The 14,224-nt window shown below is 39.6% G+C and overlaps 1 pseudogene; it reads left to right on the top strand.

The window, feature by feature from the left end:
* Positions 1-11,439: 11,439 nt before the first annotated feature.
* On the top strand, positions 11,440-12,559 carry LOC140522578 (actin, cytoplasmic 1 pseudogene; annotated as a pseudogene).
* The last annotated feature ends 1,665 nt before the right edge of the window (positions 12,560-14,224 follow it).

Genomic DNA, 14,224 nt, shown 5'->3' with positions numbered 1-14,224 from the left:
CCTCCTCCCTCAGCCCACACCCCTATTCCCCAGCCCTTCCCCCACCCCACTCCCAGCTCAGACCCATCTAATTTCCCTGTTCTTTACACATCTTTCTCTTGGTGGACGCTCGCGTCTCAAAAGGATGCACACACACACACACAGACACACACGGTTTAGAACTAGAAGACAACTTCAAGATTATCCTATTTCCCCTAAATTTTACAGAGGAGGAAAATGAGGCCCCCAGAGGCATCCTTTGAACCCAATTCTTGGACTCCAGAAGCAGCGTTCTTGCGCTGTACGGAGATAACTTCAGTCCCCCTTTCAATCCTCCGGCTAAATGGCTTGGTTTGGGAGGCTCGGTGATTTTTCTTTGGAACAAAGGGAAGGCAAAGTGACTTTGGTGAAGTCCGGTGAGGAATGCCGGAAAATGATTGCTTCTTACTTCTTATTTTCCTTCCACTCTTCATCTTTTAATTTATTTGGGGGGGGGGGAGGATGTTTACCATAGGAAACTTCTCATATGGATACTCACTCCATTACTGTCTTAGAAAAGCTACCTTGGGGCTCCTCATCTTGTCAAATGATTCGTGTGGACACTTTCTGGAGCATACTAAGGGAGTTGTGTATTTGTGCAGCATTGTGGTTTCTACGCCTGACATTTTTTACTTGCCAGAGATAGGTAGGGAGCCCTGAGAAGTGAGTGGGATCCTAGAATCCTGGGCAGAAGAGGATGTGAGGAGTTTTCTGTATTGAGTATCGTTCTTTCTTAACGTCTTCCTGACAAGATTTATTTGTCCGACATACTAAGTTACAGGTCCTGGTCTGACTGTCTGTCTGTCCCTCTGCCTTGTCTCTCTTTCACACATGGTGTTTCCAATGTTCTTCATGCACACACATATGTATATGTATGTGTGTATATAGTATGTATCATATAGGTTCATAAATATAATGTGTATATGTCTAGATATAGTATCTATACAATCTGTACTAATAGAATGTGTACATATGTGTATATGTAATATATAATGTATATGCATGTATGAGGGATAGTTTGGTGTAGTGGGTACAGAACTGACCCCAAAGTCAGAAAGATCTGGTTTTAAGGGGCACCTCTGTTGGGATGACCCTTAACAAGTCACTTCAAGCTCTAAGCATTATAAATTGTAGAGAGTCTTCTCATCTAGGATTCCCTATAATAATGAAATCACAGGTTAAGTATCTGTCTCTATGTACTGAATATCTAATTGATTGCCATTTTTTTAAAAGTGTCCATTACTAAATATGGAATGTATTAATTTTTATCTAAATGTATATGCAAGTTCTTGGAGGGTCAGATGCAGTATTTTCATAAAAAAAACTTCACATGAGAAATGGACTTCTCCTTAAGCTTAATTAGGATCTGCCCCACCACAACCTCCCAGGTATCTAAACTATATATATATATATGTATACACACACACACACACACACACACACACACACACACACACATATATAATTGTTGGAATTCTTACTGAAGCTGGTAAGGCAGAAAATACCCTGACTTCAGAGTCTGAGGGTATGGGTTTGAATTCCAGCACTGTTGTTTTTTTTTTTAACTTTTCAGTATGTAATCTTAGGAAAGTCATTTCTCCTCTATAATCCATAGATGAGGACATCTCTAAAACAAGAAATCAGACAAGATGATTTCTAAGGTTCCTTTCATCTATAAATTTTTAGCAGCTGTATAATATATATGTGTGTGTATGTAGATATATACATGTGTGTGGTATGAAGAGAAGTTTTCCTCATTGAGTATCTTTCTTTCTTAATGTCTTCCTGAAGAGATTTATTTTGTCCTACATACTTAGTTACATGTCTCTGTCTGTCTGTCTCCCTCTCTGCCTGTCTCTCTCTCTCACAAAGTTCCCAAAGTCTTCATGCACGCATGTATGTATATATGTATATATATTTATATATAAATTTTCTCGGTTCCCACAGGAAGAAACCCTGAAAAAATTAGGGTAGATCTGAAAGCATGGGCAAGGAAATATTGTGGTATATATAAAACTGTGACCCAGAGTACTAATATTCTTCTGTTCCATTGTTCAGCACCTCCAGTGCTGGACCTATGGGTGACACTCAGTAAATGCCAGCTGATTGCTGCTGGGCATTCATTTTCATTGCTTTCCCATGCATTCTCCCTTTGGCATCAGGAAGTACTAGGGGAAGCATTTAAAAATTCTGAAGTTTGGAGAATATTTGGGGAAAAGATAAGTGATTTTCAAAACCTGTTTTTAAGGGTGTGCTCTGCTGTAAATATAACAAATGGCCTCTCGTTAATAAAAGATACAAATACACTGATGACTTTTTGTTATATAACTAATCAGAACTGAATGAGTAAATCTGAGTGGGAAAGACACAGTATTTACATAAGAGAAAGGGTACTAAAGTGAATTAAATCCTTATTATAAAGAAAAAAAAACATGTGGTTCCAGACATCCTGTGATCACTATGTGTTTCACACATAACACCTTAAATTGGTGTTAGTGACAACAGTTCAAATCAGCCTCTTGCTTTCATTAATTATCCAGCCAAGCCATGTAATATCTGAATTGTCCACTAGGAGGTGTTCTCTTTGAGAGACATAGTCAGTCTGTCCAACTCTTCATGACCCCATGGGACATAGCAAGGCAGGCCTTTTTATCCTCCATGATGTCTCAAAGTCTGTCCAAGCTCATGTACCTTGCTTCCATGACACTATCTATCCATCTCACCCTCTGCTGTTCCCTATTAATTTTGCCTTCAATCTTTCCCAGAGTCCAATGATGTACTTAAGCTTCAGCATCTATCCTCCCAATTCTTTAAGTATTGACTGATTTGATCTCCTTGTTGTCCAAAGGACTTTCAAAAGTCTCCTCCAGCACCACAATTCGAAAGCATCCACTCTGGGGTTAGTTGTCTCTAAGGAGATGACTTAGGCAGGGACTGCCTCTACTAAAGTCTTCATTATCTTCTTTGGTCACCAGAGGGTGCTCAGTCTACAACCATCTAAGCTATTCTCCTTCTCTGCCTTGAGGCAGGACTTCAAGAGAGGTACTAAGCAGTTTAAATCCAAACTTACTTCTTGACCCCTTCTCTGGTCCTTTCCTCTGCCCCAGAATCTTAATGCCTATGCAGGCTGGTCTCCAGTAGCTATTGAATCCCTGGCTATAACCCTCATGTCCTGCTGCCCTGTTTTAACTCATGGAAGTCCCATACTCAAGCCATCTAACAAATACAACAACTGTATCTCAACAAGTCCAGCTCTAATACAGCCATTGGTTGCTTCAATTCTCCACACTGCAAGCAGAGTAATAGAAGGGAAAGTCTCCCAACTCTGTATTCCAGTGTACACAGAGTATCATCTCAGAGTTTCCTGCTCCCTTCCTAGGACCCTCACAGAGGAGGTGTGTCTAAATTCTCCACTCTCCTTCAGGAATTGCCATCACCTTTGGCCTAGAAGTAAATAAAAATTTAAAGATGGCATGATCACCTTGCCAACAAAGGTCATATAGTCAAAGCTATGGTTTTTCCAGTAGCAACATATAGCTATGAGAGTTGACTGTTGGGAAAGCTGAACACCACAGAACTGACACATCCAAATTGTGAAACTAGAGAAGACTTTTGAGAGTCTCTTGGACAATAAGGAGATCAAATCTAGTGATATTTAAATTAATTCGACTATTTACTGGAAAGTCAAATACTGGAGCTAAAGCTTAAATACTTTGGCCACATAATGAGCAGACAAGACTCATTGGAAAAGATCCTGATGTTGGGAAAGATTGAAGGCAAAAGGAAAAGGGAACAGCAGGGGAAGAGATGGATAGATAGTATCATGGAAACAACACGTATGAGCTTGGACAAACTTCAAGAGCTTAGAAGGCCTCTAATCTATGGTCCATGGGTTCAAATCATTACAAAATAAACAAACAACCCAACAACAAGAAGTAACTTGTAAATGGATTAAGGAAAGATAATTTTAGAATCACTGGTCTATCTGAAAGCCGTGAGCTATCCTCTACTATCCCAAAAAGAGTCTGGATATCATATTTCAAGAAATTATGAGGGAAAAATTGTCCAGATCTACTAGAATCAAAAGGAAAGTGAAAAAAAGAATGAATGCCCCAGGAACCTCATGGAAGAAACCAAAATGAAAACTCACAGGAAGTTCCTGACAAAACCCAAAGTTCCCAGGTCAAATGAAAAATGTTCCAAGCAAATAGAAAAAAAAAGCTAAGATGGCAAGGCATGGCCTGGCATGGCATGGGCACAGGTTTTGATCTTGAGAGTCAGAAATTCCTTTTTGCATTTTTACCTTTCAATTAAGAGAACCATTTTTCTTGCTTCTCATCCTAAGAAAAAAATATGCAAGAATTAAATATTTCTTGTCTTTTTTTTTTTAATGTCAGAATGACATTTAAAAATTTAACTAAAAGATAAAAGGAACCAATAACTTTATATATTAATGTATTTCATTCATTTATTCAACAATATGTAATGGCTACTTTGTGTAAAATATTGGTCTAAATAAGAAATAATTTCTGGCTCCAGAGACCTCACAACCTAGTGAAAATATATACAATTCACTGAAGTATAAAACATTGCGTGAGAAGTGCATTTAAAAATGCAACACAATACTAAAGGGTAAATAAGACCAACAACTAGGAACATAAAGAAATCAGGAAAAAAGAAAAATTGCATTTGAAATAATGCAAACTGAAATAAAGCAAAGCCTGAAGAATACGTACCCTGACTACAAACAATGAATAAAAAGGAAAATGAATGGGGAACAATGGATAAGAATCCTGGTGGAGACATGGAGTAGACGGACAGAAGAGTTCTTAGACTATTTTACACATCGAAATGAATTGATTTTAATATAAATAGTTATTTAGCAAGTTTAAGTAGTTGTATTGTTTAGTGTTAGTTTTTTATAAATAACTTTAAAAAATTATAAGTATATCAGGTAAGTAAAGTTCTATAAATGACATGAAGGAGAAGGTCAAAATCGCTTGGGACAAGACTAAAGATCAAGGAAGGTTTCATGGAAGAGTAGATAACATTTGAGTTGAGCTTCAAAGGAAGGTGAAAAGATGGAGAGGTGATACTATATATATATGGAACCATGGTCTATTTCAGCCAAAGAGCTAATGAAGTATTTTAAATACTCATTGATTTTCCTCTAGTGGGACACAACTATCTGAAAGATAAAAATCAAGACTTTATTTGGAGTCTTGTGAAAAATGCTTTTTACAAGAGCACTGGGGATTAATTTTATAGCAATTGTTTCTTTCAACCAAGGGCAAAAGATGTACTCAACTTTACTGTATTCACTCTCTTCTGTTATAGGAAACAATTGTACGGAAGAATTAATTTGAGTTCTTTGTGGTCTGTCCACTCAGTATGTCAAAAGACAAAGGGGTTCAGTGGATCATGCAACATTCCTTATCAAAAAAGGGGGGGGTGTGAAATAATGAAGTATAGTATGATAAGCCTGTGCACTGACTGTGCTGTGCTGTTTAATCAGAACAGTGCTAGCTGACAAGGTTCATAATATCCCTGATAAACTGACTCTGCAAAGGACATCAGTAGAAAGTATAGGGTATGATGCATAAGCAAAGATGATTTTTCTGTGCCTGGTAATAAGCTGAGTTTTCTGCGATGACTATGTGGGTCATTTGGATTCTGTGTGGTTGTCATCAGCAGCATTATCTGCGTAACTACTGAGAGAGATGTCCTCAGACAATAAAGGACTTACAAACAGAGTTTATCTAAATCATTATTTTATGTTTTATGGATCCCTTACAAAGTTGAACTCTCCCTAAAGAAAGATGACACCAGTTGCCCAGTAAGATCAATAGAGCATGTGCAAACAAGGTGGTCTGATGGAAGGCTTCCATGGGGCTGCCATCCCACCAAGGGAGAGCATTGTTTGCCAGAAGAATTCAATTCAATTCAATATGAAGTGCTTACTGTGCCCAAGGCATTGTTAGGTGTTGGTGCTGCCTTAATGTAGAAAATTAATAAATGTTAATTCTCTGAACTCATTTCTATATAGGAAACAAAAGGATCACAGTATGGGAGAATTAGATTTTGTCCCCTGTCCAATCTATTTATCTAAATGGGGTTAAAATTCTGTCTTTGCTGCTTATCATTTGTATGATTTTGGGCAAATTACTTACTCTTCCTGAGTCTCAGTTTCCCCATCTGAAAAATAATCATTATGATAACAGTGGAATTTATTTAAGTGTTTTAAGGTTTATGAAGAGGTCTATATATTATTTCATTTGTGGGTTGGCCAGCAATTCTCTGTAAATGTTTAACAACCAGTTCTCTGGGGGGAAATGTACACATGCACTTTTAAGTTTAATCTACATTATTAACATTTTATTTATCATTTTAAGTCTAGATCATCAATAAAACAGCAAATCAAGCTCCAATTCATAGCATTAGCCCATTTCCAATACTAATACTGAAAATTTAACCATAGTCTCTCTCAAGTTGAGCTGGCATGAATTGGCTCAAGCACAGATATACATTATCTAATGAAAAGACAGGGCTATAATTAGCTTTTGCCATAACTTGGTTAAATTCTGTTGACCAGTAGAGGTTATGTATGTGTGTAGGGGCAGCTAGGTGGTGCAGTGGATAGAGCACCAGTGCAGGAGTCAGGAAGACCTAAGTTCAAATCTCACCTCAGACACTTGACACTCACTAGCTGTGTGACCTTGGGCAAGTCACTTCACCCCAACTGCCTCATCCTGGGTCATCTTCAGTCATCCTGATGAATATCTGGTCACTGGATTCAGATGGCTCTGGAAGAGAAGTGAGGTTGGTGACCTGCACAGCCCTCCCTCACTCAAAAAAAGTCAAGTGCAAGTCATGTCATTATTTCTGATGGCATGGTCTTTTTTGGCAACAAAGGACGAATGCACATGTATGTGTGTATGGGAGAGAGGATGTGGGGTTTGGAAGCATCCTCTATAGTGCAGAGAATAGTTACACCTCAGGTGAAGTCATATTAGAAAGGTATGGTCCATCCCCTAGAAGGTGTGAACTTCACCCTTATTCAGATTGTAGGGAAGGTAGATTCCAAAGGAATTCCACATCATCATATTAGTTCTAGCTGTGTCACAGTGGATAGAGCCTTGAGCCTAAAGTCAGGAAGTCCTGAGTTCAAATTTGATCTTAGACACTAGCTATGTGAAGAAACAATTTAACCATATTTTCTTCAGTTTCCTTATAAGTAAAATGAGCTGGAGACAGAAATAGCTTACCATGCCAATATCATTGCCAAGAAAACCCCAACTGGGGTCACCTAGTAAAGTGGTAAGGGCCTGAAATGTGGCAGGTGGATGATGATACATATGGAATGCACTATGGAAGGAGATGTCAGGTTCTGAAATAAAACAAAGTCATAAGTAGAAGAATAAAGTATTGAGATAATACAGTAACAAACCTGCCACCCTGGAGGATGTCCCATGAGGACAGAGTACAGTGGATTTCCCAACCAAGACACCCATGAAAGGAGGAGGAGAGAGAAAGGGGGTGGTATGAGGTAGCAAGTCATGGAGTCATGAGACCCCAGCAGCCCTTGGCAATCCAGGCAAGAAAAACCACTTCATTCTGGTTCTTTTGCCCTTCAAGCCATGAATTCCAGTGGAAGGGGCAAAGACTTTAGAAGCTGAAATCCATCTTAAGCTAGGTTCCTTTACAAGGTAAAATCTCTGCTTGGTGGGGAGGCAGGGGGAAAGAATTTAGGGTATGGTTCAGCTCAACCTAACCAAAAGTAAAATATCTCAAGAGAAGGAACATTACTGAAATTCTGACATTACTAGGATCACTAAGGGAGAGGCAAGTAACATTTGGTATTAACAAGTTTCTGTCATATTAACAATTATATTAGCAATTTTCTGTCAAAGAATTGACAAGGCTTGGTAATTGATCAGATATAGGGAGTGAAGTGATTTGAGGATGCTTTGAAGTTTACAAACCTAGGCGACTAGAAGGGTTGTAGTGTTCTCCAGAGAAATCGGAAGCTAGGAAGAGGGTAGGAGTTTGGAGAATAATGAGACAGATTTTCTGGCCTTGTGTCCATCTGGGGAGATGGAAGTTAAGTGGCACAATGCTGATCTGGAGTCAGAGGACCTGAGTTTAGATCTGGCCTCAGAAACTTACTAGCTCTGTGTCCCTGGGCAAGTCACTTAACTCTGCTTGCCTTAGTTTCCTCATCTGTAAAATGAACTGGTGAAGGAAATGGCAAACTACTCCAGTATGTTTGCCCAGAAAAGCCCACATGTGTCATTGAAAATGACTGAACAATAAAAAAAGGGTGCAGTATTAACTAGATGGTTAGATTATTGGATGATTAAATTATGGGAGTAGATACTCTCAAAAGCCCCTTACAGTTCTAACCTCTATGAACCTATCTACATTGAGCTTTTTATTGTATATAGATGAATGATGATGGGCTTGTTCTGAACTAGCCACAATCTCTGGTATTATGCAAAAAATCAGTATAAGGGTAAACATTTGGAAGCTGTCTGGGATTAGAGCTCTGGTTTGTGATTATAGAACAGATGAAAGCCAACTGGCCAATTTGTGCCTTCAGCCATGACCTTGGCCCCTTTATCATTTGTTCTCTGCTCATACGTCCTTTACCATCTTTTTATTTCCCACCTGTGTGCCCTCCTTGGACTTCTCCATTATGCTCCTGCACACATTCCCTTCGCTATATCCTCCCAGTCTCACTTTTTAACTTCCTTTCATGAACTATCCTCTTCCATTAGAGTGTGAGCTCCTTGAGGACAGGGCTTAATCTTTATTTTTTTTTCATATCTGTATCCCTACTGCTTAGTACAGTGCCTGGCACACAGTCACTTCTTAATAAAATGTTTATTGACTTTACTTTGAGCATCTATATTAATTTACACTTCCAAAGCAGATATATTTGATTTTTTTGAGAAATACCACTTTCCTCCACCACACCTGTGCCTCCCTGAGGCTGCCACTGTCTGGCTCTTACCACCATCAGTCTTCTTCTCCTACTGCTGCTACCACTACACTTTTCTTTCTTTTTGCCTGATACACTTTTAAGGCACTTGACTTGTTTTGACTCCAGCCCTGGTCCCAGTCTTGCCTTGAAAGAATGGTATATGGCTTAGAACTGGAAATTAGAGATTATTTAGGCCAAACTCCCTTACAAATGAGGAAACTAAGGCTCAGAAAGGAGGTCATTTCTTAACTTTACATGGCTAATGTGCTAAAAACTAAGATCCAAACCTACATTCTTTGATCATCCAGTTATTTTCCCACTCACTATATTCTTCCATAAGGAACAGTGACACAGAATGCTGAGTGCTTTTTTCCAAAAAAAGATCTGGATAACTGTTTTTCAACATAAGTGGTCGTTTTGTAATTCTATGTATTTTAGGCATTTGTTTGACTATTGTTTTAGTCATGACTACTAATTTATAGATGTAGATTTATGAGCTATTATGAACGTATGCTCCAGATACTATGCAGTATTATTGTACTCACTGTGACCTTTAGACCCATAATGAGAAGGCACTTTTCCTCCACTAGGTCAACCTTTCTTGTCCCCTAACAACACCTTCTTCCCATTCCTCCCACAGCAACAAGCTTTGTGAAGCACCTACTATATGCCAAGCAAGGGCAGTGGACACTGACAATACAAAAGCAAAAATGGCAGCCTCCACATTCAAGGGACTTAAAGTTGATTGAGAAAAAACAACATGTGTATGATGGAGATGGGATCTGGGCCCCTCAAAGGAAAGGACCATATCTTTGGGACTTGGACCCCAAAGCCCCTGAACCCAGATCTCCGGCATTTCATTCATTCTAGTCAATAATCCTTTTAACTGCCATTTTACTGTGGCTCCCTCATTTGTCTGTTCCTGGCCCACCCCAGATGACTTGCCATTTCTTAATCCCATCCAGATCTTCTCACAATCTTTCTGTATAATATATCAATTTTGCCCTCATCAAATGGGCTGATTTCTTAAGAGTTTGATCCCCTTGTACTGCCATCACAAATAGTGCAGACTCACTAGAAATCTTGCCCACCTCAAATAGTGTCTTAATAAATTTACTGCTTGGACTGAAAGAAGACTTGAGTGGTCAAATTCTTTCAAGGTGCACCCTTGTGCTGTACCCATGGATTTCCAATAGCATAAGGAAAATTAAATATTAAAATATATACAAAATAATTTCCTGAGAGGCATTTGCAACTGGGGAGCAGAAGAGGCTTCTTGTTTAGGAAGTGGTGTTTGAGTTGAACTTTGAAGGAAGCTAGAGGGAGGGAGGGAGGGAGAGAGGGTGGGAAGGACTTGAGGTATGTGACCAATCTGTACAAAGTCATGGATATAGGAACTACAAAGCAAGTCAGTGTGATCAGAACATTGAGTCTGTAAAGGAAAATACTGTGGAAGACCAGGATAGAGGCATTGTGAAGAGATTTAAAGGTCAGAGAGGAGCACTTGGATTTGTCCTAGGAGCAGCGTCCAGGAGGGGAATCCTGTGCTTTAGGAATAACAGTTTGGCAGCTATAGAGAATGGATTGGAGAAGAGAGATATTTGAAGCTGTGCGATCAATAAGGAAGTTACTAAAATAAATCAGGTGAGAGGTGCTGATATGGTAGGTGGAGAGATGATCCATGTGGAATATACTGCGGAAGAAGATGTCAAGTCCTGAAATAAATCAAAGCCATGAGTTGAGGAATAAAGCATCTTTAATTGAGATAGCAAAGTAGCAAGCCTACCACCATGGGGGATGTCCCATGTGCACAGAGTACAGTGAATTCCCCGGTCAATAGATCCATGAAAGGAGGAGGAGAGAAGAAGAAGGTAGTGTGAGGTCATGAGACCTCCAGTGACCTTTGGCAATTCAGGTAAGGAAAGTCACTTCATTCTGGTTATTTTGTCCTTCAAGCCATGAATCCTAGTGGAAGGGGGTAAGGACATTAGAAGCTGAGATCCAGTTTAAGCTAGTTTCCTTTACAAGGTAAAATCTCTGGGTGGTTGGGGTGGGGGGCAGGATTTAGAGTATGGTTCAGCTCAACCTAATCAAGAGTAAAATATCTCAAGAGTAGGAAAGTAAAGACATTACTGAAATTCTGACATTACTATGATCATTAAGGGAGAGGCAAGTAACATTTGGTATTAACAATTTTCTCTCATATTAACAATTATTTTTTTGAAAGAATTTTTATTCTTTTTTTTGTTTTCTGTAAATCTGTTTTTGAAATTTATTTATACATATAGTTTTCAACATTCACTTCCATAAGTTTTAAATTTTCTCCCTGAGCTGTGAGCTCTTCCACTCAGCGTGCACTCACCTCCCCCTGCCTCCAGGGACAGCACCACCTCCTCTCTCTCTCTCAAGGGTTTAAGCTTGTCACTTCAAAGTTCACCATGGATGATGATATTGCCATTTTCATTGTTGACAATGGCTCTGGAATGCGCAAGACTGGCTTTGCAGGAGACGATGCCCCTGGGGCCATCTTCCCCTCCATTGTTGGGTGCCCTAGACATTGGGGTGTGATGGTGGGTATGGGCCAGAAAGACAGCTATGTGGGGGATGAGGCCCAGAGCAAGAGAGGTATTCTGACCCTGAAGTACCCCACTGAAGATGGTACTGTCAGCAACTGGGATGACATGGAGAAGATCTGGCACCATACTTTCTACAATGAGCTCCGTGTGGCCCCTGAAGAGCACCCTGTGCTGCTCACAGAAGCTCCCCTGAACCCCAAAACCAACAGAGAAAAGATAACTCAGATAGTGTTTGAGACCTTCAACACCCCAGTCATGTACGTTGGCATCCAGGCTGTGCTGTATGCCTCTGGTCATACCACTGGTATTGTGATGGACTCTGGTGATGGTGTGACCCACACTGTGCCCATCTATGAAGGTTATGCCCTTCCCCATGCTATCCTCCGCCTGGATCTGGCTGGTTATGATCTGACGAATTACCTCATGAAGATCCTGACTGAGAGAGGGTACAGCTTCTCTACCACAGCTGAGAGGGAAATCATGTGTGACATCAAAGAGAAACTGTATTATGTTGCCCTAGACTTTGAGCAGGAGATGGTTACTGGTGCATCTAGCTCCTCTCTGGAAATGAGCTATGAGCTTCCTGATGGTCAGGTTATCACCATTGGCAATGAGAGATTCTGGTGCCCAGAAGCTCTCTTCCAGCCATCTTTCTTTGGTATGGAATCCTTAAAATCCATGAAACTTCCTTCAGCTCAATCATGAACTGTGATGTTGACATCTGTAAGGATTTGTATGCCAATATCATTTTGTCTGGTGGTACCACCATGTACCTAGGCATTACCAACAGGATGCAGAAGGAGATTGTAGCCCTAGCTCCCAGCACAACGAAAATCAAGACCATTGCCCCACCTGAGTGTAAATACTCTATCTGGTTTGGAGGCTCCATCCTGGCATCTCTTTCCACCTTCCACAGACGTGGATCAGCAAGCAGGAGTTTGATGAATCTGGACCCTCCATTGTCTACCACAAATGTTTCTAAACGGACTGCTTGTGTTTTTTTATTTTTACTTTTTGTCAAAAGAGTGTGACATGATAATTGCCCCCAAAAGAGATGAGATTAGCATGCCTTTATTTGTTTTTGCTTTTGTTTTTTTTTGTTTTTTGGTTTTGTTTTGGTTTTTTTGGAGCTTGACGCAGGATTTAAAAACTGGAACTATGAAGGTGATGAGCAGTCTATGTATATTGGAGGCAAGCATCCCCAAAGTTCTCCAGGGTGTCTTCAGGACTCTGATTGGACATTCGTTTTTTTTTCAATAGTCATTCCAAATATTGCATGATGCCTTGTTACAGAGTTACGAGCCTCCATGAAAGCTGTTCTCTACTTGAGCAAAGGAGCTAAGTAACAAATCCAGATGGGGAGGGGGGAAGGGGGAAAGGTACTAGTATTGCTTTGCATGTAAATTAATGTAATCCTTTAAAAAAAATTTTTTTGTATTTTCCACCTTAAGACTTGTTCCTTTTTTTAATTGTCAGCCATATTGAATGACTCCCTAAATTCCCTTCCTGCCCCCAATATAGATGTGAATGAAGACTTTACAGTCTCCCTGCGAGCTTTATGAAATTGATGCCAGTAATTGGGGGAGGGACTGTACACTAACTTACGACCAGTTCAAATAAAAGTGCACACGTTAAAGAAAAATAAATAAATAAATAAATTTCCTTCCCCCTCTATCCCCAAGATGGTATGCAATCTGATATGGACTCTACACATACATTCCTAATTAAACACATTTTCAGATTAATCATGTTGCATAGAAGAATTATAACAGATGGGAGAAACCATGAGAAAAAATAACATAACAAAACAAAACAAAAAAGAAAATAGTCTGCTTCACTCTGCATTCTAACTCCACAGTTCTTTTTCTGGATGTGGATGGCATTTTCCATCATGAGTCCTTTGGAATTGCTTTAGGTACTTGCATTGCTGAGAAGGGCTGAGTCTATCAAAATCAGTCATTGTACACTGTGGTGATTGTTTGTGAGAACAATGTTCTCCTCATTCTGCTCACTTCACTCAACATCAGTTCATATAAGTCTTTCTAGGTTTTTCTGAAATCCTTCTGTTCACCATTTCTTATAGCACAATAACATTCCATTACATTCATATACAACAACTTGTTCAGGCATTCCCCAAATGATGGGCATGCTCTTAATTTTCAGTTCTTAGTCACCAAAAAAAGAGCTGCTATAAATATTTTTGTACATGTAGGTCCTTTTCCGATTTTTATGATCTCTTTGGGATACAGCCCTAGAAGTGGTATTGCTGGGTCAAAGGGTATGCACATTTTTATAGTCCTCATAGTTCATTGTTGTGAGCTAATCCAACCATTCTGGAGAGCATATTAAAAATTATATTAACAATTTTCTGTCAGAGAATTGGAAAGGCTTGATCATTGATCAGATATAAGGAATGAAGTGATTTGAGGATGCTTTGAAGTTTACAAACCTAGGCAACTTGAAGGATTATGGTGTCCTCCAGTGAAATAGGAAGCTAGGAAGAGGGTAGGAGTTTGGAGACTATATGATGACTCAGATTTCTGGCCTTGTGTACATCTGGGGAGACCAAGGTTATGTGGCACAATGGATAGAGTGCTGATCTGGAGTTAGAGGACCTGAGTTCAGATCTGGTCTCAGAAACTTACTA

The sequence above is a fragment of the Notamacropus eugenii genome, chromosome 1, assembly GCF_028372415.1.
Source record: "Notamacropus eugenii isolate mMacEug1 chromosome 1, mMacEug1.pri_v2, whole genome shotgun sequence".
In the NCBI taxonomy this organism is placed as follows: Eukaryota; Metazoa; Chordata; class Mammalia; order Diprotodontia; family Macropodidae; genus Notamacropus; species Notamacropus eugenii.
The sequence above is the reverse complement of the archived record's forward strand: the minus strand, read 5'-3'. Positions and strand labels throughout refer to the sequence as shown.